This window comes from Ictidomys tridecemlineatus, chromosome 8 (assembly GCF_052094955.1).
Source record: "Ictidomys tridecemlineatus isolate mIctTri1 chromosome 8, mIctTri1.hap1, whole genome shotgun sequence".
NCBI classification, from domain to species: domain Eukaryota; kingdom Metazoa; phylum Chordata; class Mammalia; order Rodentia; family Sciuridae; genus Ictidomys; species Ictidomys tridecemlineatus.
The window spans coordinates 147610075-147616214 of NC_135484.1; the positions used below are offsets into that span (position 1 = coordinate 147610075).

Consider the following 6140-nt stretch of genomic DNA (forward strand, 5'->3'; position numbering starts at 1 on the left):
ATTCTTTTTATTTTTTCCATGAGAAAGTCTTCATTTCATATTCAAAAATCACAGACTCTATCTATTAGACTTCAACTGACTGCATTTCCCAGTTGCCCTGAACACTTCTATGCCAGCGACATATCACTGAAATTAGTTCTGATCCTTTGCATTGGTGTTATTAAAGAAAGGGCTCTGTCTCTTATTTCTCTTATATCTCCTCTGAGACCCAAGTAAAATGCTAACAACCAGGAGACTCAATACTCTTGACTGATTTTTTTTTTTTGCAATTAAAGAGACAAAAATCAGTATAGAAATCATTTGAAATGTGTTAAGTTGCCAAATAAGTGTATACGTTTAGCAGTGAACCTAGGTTAGACACTTAAGAATGAGCTACAAAGTAAGAGGTGGGGTGTGGCTCCGTGGTAGAGCACCTGCCTGAAGTGCATGAGGTCCTGGGTTTGATCCCCAGCGTCACAAAATTTAAAAAGAAAAATAAAAGGAAGAGGGGTTAAATGAGGAACTGTCACTTTGATTTAAATGAAAATGAATTTGGATCATCAAAGGGCTGCCAGATAAATAATTTCTAAGTGTCTCCTCTGAGTCAAGTTTTATATGTGATTTGCTGCAATAATGCTGAGAAACCAGCCACCTTAAACTTTGATGGCTTAAAACGTGGCCATTTTTTTTTTTTTCTTAGCTCAACAGCAGATGCACACATGAGTGACTTTGATTGGGTTTGGCTGGTGGCTCTTTTTGTTCATACTTGGTCCACTCCCGTCTCTGGCTGACTGCTGGGGTGTTGGGGTGAACTGGTTTATGTGATTCTTCTCCTCCTGCAGGCTAGCCCAAGCCTGTTTTCATGGTAGTGTCAGAAGGCAAGAGCCAGAACAAGTCCCAGGGTGCAGGTGCCTTCCAAGTCTGTGTGTACTGTCTATGCCAACAGCCTCCTGGTGATCCTGAGTTACAAGGCTGAACTCCAGGGTGGAGTGGGAGGCACTACAAAGGCAGAGTAAAGAACATGAATATATGGGAAGAAAAAAAGAATTAGGCCCATGGATGCCGAATCCCCACAGCCTCTGTGCTAATTTAATCAAAGCCACCTCATTTAACTTCACATTAACTCTAAGAACTTATTACTAGTGTCCCCATTCAATACCTGTGAATAGTGAGCGGAGGAACAAGTACAACCAGCTGTTGGCTAACGAGCCATGACTTGTCTCCTCTCTGACTTCATGCATTTTAGAATTTTTTAAACATTGATTATTTACAGAAAAAAAATATGAAAAATTATGGGACCAAAAGAGGCTTTCAAAGGAAGTAGTGGTTGGGAGAAAGAGAAGAGCAAAGTTAGGAACTAAAGAAACTGGTCTCCTTGTCCCCCTTAACACAGGTCCTGATTCATTTCTCAAAGAAGTGAATCGACTTACAAATAAAAGATAAAAGAAAAGGAAGAAAGGGAAAAATTAAAAGAGAAAGAAAGAAAAACAAAACAAAAAAATCCTACTGAGTTAATCTACACAAATAATGGATGCCAGATGAATTTGGGGTGGTGGGGGGTGGGGTGAAAACAGCCAAGATGATCCTAAAGAACAAGAGGAAAAACAAAACCAGAAGAATACCTAGGGACCTTGTGACAAACCCAAGCATTGGAAAGCCATTACTTGTCTTTGAGGTATTGCCATACATTGTAAAGCCACAATAATTAAAATAAAGCGGTGCCGTCACACGGAGAGACAGACCAACAGAGAGAACTAGAGAGCTCAGAAGTAGGCCAGCATGTATACAAGAATTTAGAATATGATAAAGGTGACCCGTCAAATCAGTAAGAAAATGATGGATTATTTAATAAACGATGCCGAGAAGACTGAAGATGCATCTGAAAATGTGATTGTATTTCTACAACACCTTACACTGAAAACCTTCTAGATCTGTCAAAGAAGTAATAGTGAAATAAAACAACTAAACCATGAGAATTAAACAAGAGAGTGTATTTTAAAATGTCATTGGGAAATGGGGGAAGATACTAGGTTTGAAACAAAAGCCAAGTGTCCCTGGGAACCAGAGGAGAGACTCAGGGTCGTCCTGGGGAGGGCCGAGCAGGCTCCGTTATTAATCCAGGACTCTGGTTACTTCAGGTTCCTCCTGGGGCACTCACTCCCGGCTGTCTTTTGTGGGCAGTCTCCTCTATGGGCCAAGGGGACACGAGATGGCACCAGTGACCTCAGTCCAACACGGGAAGCAAAACTGTGTGCATCCGCAGGTGAAACAGTGAGATGACTTTCCAACTCCAGCCCCTGGTTCTATGCTCATGAAATCTGGATATGGGAGGACAGTAGCCTATTGTGGTCACTCGTTCAAAGAAGAAGCAACATCTTGTAAGACAGCCCTCTAAATTGCAGAAGCTGCAGTCTGTCGGCTTCCACTGTAATGGCATCTTCCAAAGGCCCTTCTACCTTTGTTTAGGTTGGCTTTCCTGGGTGATGGGATCCATGGAAGGATCGATAAATCTCGTGTGTATCAACTAGTTACCTCTTTTTCTGCAGTAAAATGTATTCCTTGTTTGAAAGCAATACACTACCACCTTTGGGTTTCTTGGGTCAGGAAGACCAGGTTTCAACCTGACTCATGTACAAAGCCTCCTCTGGCTTTGGGCTGTACTGATCAGCAGTTTTAATGACCAGCAGTTTTAAGAGCTGCTTGACAGCAGGATGGAGCATGGTACTTCTTTCTTTCTTTTTTGTTCAAAAATTTCCTTTTTTTTTTTGGTTATTTTTAGTTATACTTGACAGTAGGATCCATTTTGATATAATTCCACAAGCATGGAATATATCTTGTTCTAATTCAGACCCTAGTGCCTCTCCTTCCCCTTCCCTCTCCCCTTTCATATTTTTATTTATTTATTTATTTATTTATTCTAATTTGTTATGCATGATGGCAGAATGCAGTTCATTTCATATTACACATATAGAGCACAATTTTTCAAAACACTGATTGATTGTACGCAAAGTATTTTCACACCATTCGTGTCTTATACGTGTACTTAGGGTAATGATGTCTAACTCATTCTACCATTATTCCTACCCCTTACCCCGTCCTTTCCCCTCCCTCCCCTTTATCCTATCTAAAGTTTGTCCATTTCTCCCATGCTCCACCCACTCCAATTGCCATTATGAAAAAAATAAATTATCAAAGAAAACATCGGGCCTTTGGTTTTTTTGGGATTGTCTTGCTTCACTTAGCATTATATTCTCCAACTTCATCCATTTACCTGCAATGCCACGATTTTAGTCTCTTTTAATGCTGAGTAATGTTCCATTGTGTATACATACCACAGTTTCCCTATCCTTACATCTACTGAAGTGCATTTGGTTGGTTCCACAATTTATCTATTGTGAATTGTGCTGCTATAAACATTGATGTGGCTGTGTCTCTGTAGTGTGCTTCTTTCTTAAAGGTGGAGAATACAAAGTGGTACAAATTGACTTTGACTTTGGAGAGGCTGACTTGAATATCTCAGATGACTAAGCCCCAAGAATCTTCACTAAGATACATTGGGGTCTGGATTTTTGTGAGAACCATATCACCCACCCTCCAGCACAAACCAAGATATCTGAACCACTTGCTATTCTTGCTGAATCAGCATGGTTTAATCGAGACAGTGGAACAGAGTCGTGTCTATGGGTTGGTGGAGTGATCAGGTCCCTACAGTTTGGATGGAGGGAGCCAGCAGGATGCTGGTGAAGATGTATTGCTGCTGGATGAAAGTAACCTGTATTGAGTGGTGTCTGCTTATTGGTATAAGAAAAAAAGTGTTTGCCAGATTGTCATCTGCATATCAGACTCTGGGGACTATGTTGATTTGTTCCATAAAAACAGACCACAGCTGTAACAGCATTTGCAATTGAAGCTGCTACCAAGTTAAGTTTCCTAAAATCCAGCTATGCTTCCCAACTTCCCCCACACTCGAACAGGCCAAAGACAGGGTAACTAGGGATATGAGTGGAGTCAATTCCAACACACTTTCTGGATCCTCTTTGTTGGCATCTATTCTGCCATCGCTTCCAGGATATGGTATTGTTTGGGTTTACAATTTGGAGGGAAGGCCCCCAAGGAACAACAGTGTTCCTCATTCCATGAGTCAGAGGACAGATGTGAGAGTTATGCACTCAGGAAATGATATTGAAATCATGCCAAATTATGCATTTTGGAAAACGGGGAAATAAATACGAGGGAATGCACATGGAACCCATTGTGTTCATTGTAAGGTAAACTCTAGTCAAAATTTTTTATCAGACCCCATAATTCCCAGTATGACGAGGGACCTGTCTCAGGGTCCCCACAGAACCCTGGATCCAAAGATGTTTGTGATACCTACACAGCATTGCTTCTGACCAAGGAACTCTTTTTACTCCAAGAAGAGAAGTAATGAGGTCACATGCATGGACTGCAACTCAAAGACAGTGTCCAGAGCTGCCCTATGTCTGTTGTCCCTGTTTCCTCAGGATATAGGATCCTGTGAATGGCTACAGAACTTGTTAGGCAAGGCTAAGTAAATGTATAGTGTATACCTGTATGGAAATGAATTCTCAGAGAGAACCGTTCCTGGATCTCAAGTTGCATCAGGTAACAAATCAATAGTCGCCCATCTATTTCAGTGCTACAGACTCATGATGTATGATCCCTCTCAGGAAAATCATCCAGGTCACTGCTAAGGCCCTATTGCCTTTGCCAATGGCCATATCCCTCTTGTCTTTTGTGGTCAACTTGACCTTTATCACTGTGGGGTCTCAGGATCCCCACTTATATCAGGGATCCTATACCAATGGCAGCATCTCTCACCTTTATCCCCAGCCTCCTTGTCACAGCCAACTTCATAGCCAGAACACCAGCTGCAAGGGAGTCTGGGAAATGGCGGATTTGCCCTCCAGCTCCTGTGATCCTGGAAGAGGATAGAAACAGATGAAGAGTGTCAACAGAGCAGTCCCTCACAACGAGAGAGAGACATTGTCTGTGAATTTGGTAAAAAGACTGAGCTTATTCTCATGAATAGGGTAGATTAGGAATGTGTGAGGATGTACAGAGAAACTGACTGATTCTGAAGGGTTATGCAAATAGCCCACTGATCTCCCCCAAAATGGGTAGAAGAGGACACATATGAATCCAAATAGCAGAGATCTTCCAAAAATGAACTTTACAGTCAATAAAATCATATTTACAAAGAACATTTAATGTCATGAGAAAACATCAGTTATTTCCCCAAGTGAAAAAGGGAGTATACAAGACCACATACCCAGTTTCAATGTGTGTAGATGCACGCGCACGCACACACACACACACACGGTACACACACATGTATATTAGAGGGAAGCATCTAAAATTCTTAAAAGGGTTAATACAAATGATGCTTTTCCTTGTATTCTGTTTTGTTAATGTTTTTGCCCAATTTTAGAAGTTAGCATTATTTTAATAAAAATATTATAAAACAAAAACAATGAAATAGCAAATGAATATGTTCTAAAATATGAAAAACACTAGCATCCTTATTTTTCCTCAATTATAGAATTTATATATAAGAATGTAAAGAAGGAAACACTTTAAGAACCAGGCTAGAATTAGAAGGGGGGAAAAATTACAAACATGTGTTCCCTAAGCCCTTAGGGTGAGCTTGATTTAAGAATTCTTAAATCAAGTAAAAGCCAGGTAAAAGTAAAAACTAGGTCTAGGCCTCTATTCACTGGGTTTTCACATTTAATTTTAGCAACAGAGACCCCTGTTGTTTTTAAATGAAAATATAGATGAACCTCTAAAACCTAAAACAAATAAAGTTGTTTCATTTTAGAAAACTCTCCGGCAGGATTCTTAAACTCTGGAAATCCATTTGAAAGCCAGTGACCTATTCCAATTCATTATTTTCTAGAAGAACAAATAGCCCTCCAGAGAAAAGGGGCTGATCCTCTTCTCCTGTAATGGTAGATGTGAGGAGCCCCATGATACCAAGCAGGGGTCCAGGGCCAGATGCCTCATATTAGCATTTCAAGGCCTGAAGTCAAAGGTAGAAAAGGAAATCATGTCTCAAAGGACTGTGAGACCTGTCAACCTGTGTAACCACATAAACTTCCTATTCCCATACTCTCCCAATGAAACCGTCCTTATCAAGG

General features: G+C 40.6%; 1 non-coding gene across 1 annotated transcript; it reads left to right on the forward strand.

Annotated features, from left to right (window-relative positions):
- Positions 1–387: 387 nt before the first annotated feature.
- Positions 388–459, forward strand: Trnaf-gaa (transfer RNA phenylalanine (anticodon GAA)). The gene has a single exon. It is a non-coding gene; the product is annotated as a tRNA-Phe (tRNA).
- Positions 460–6140: the final 5681 nt, after the last annotated feature.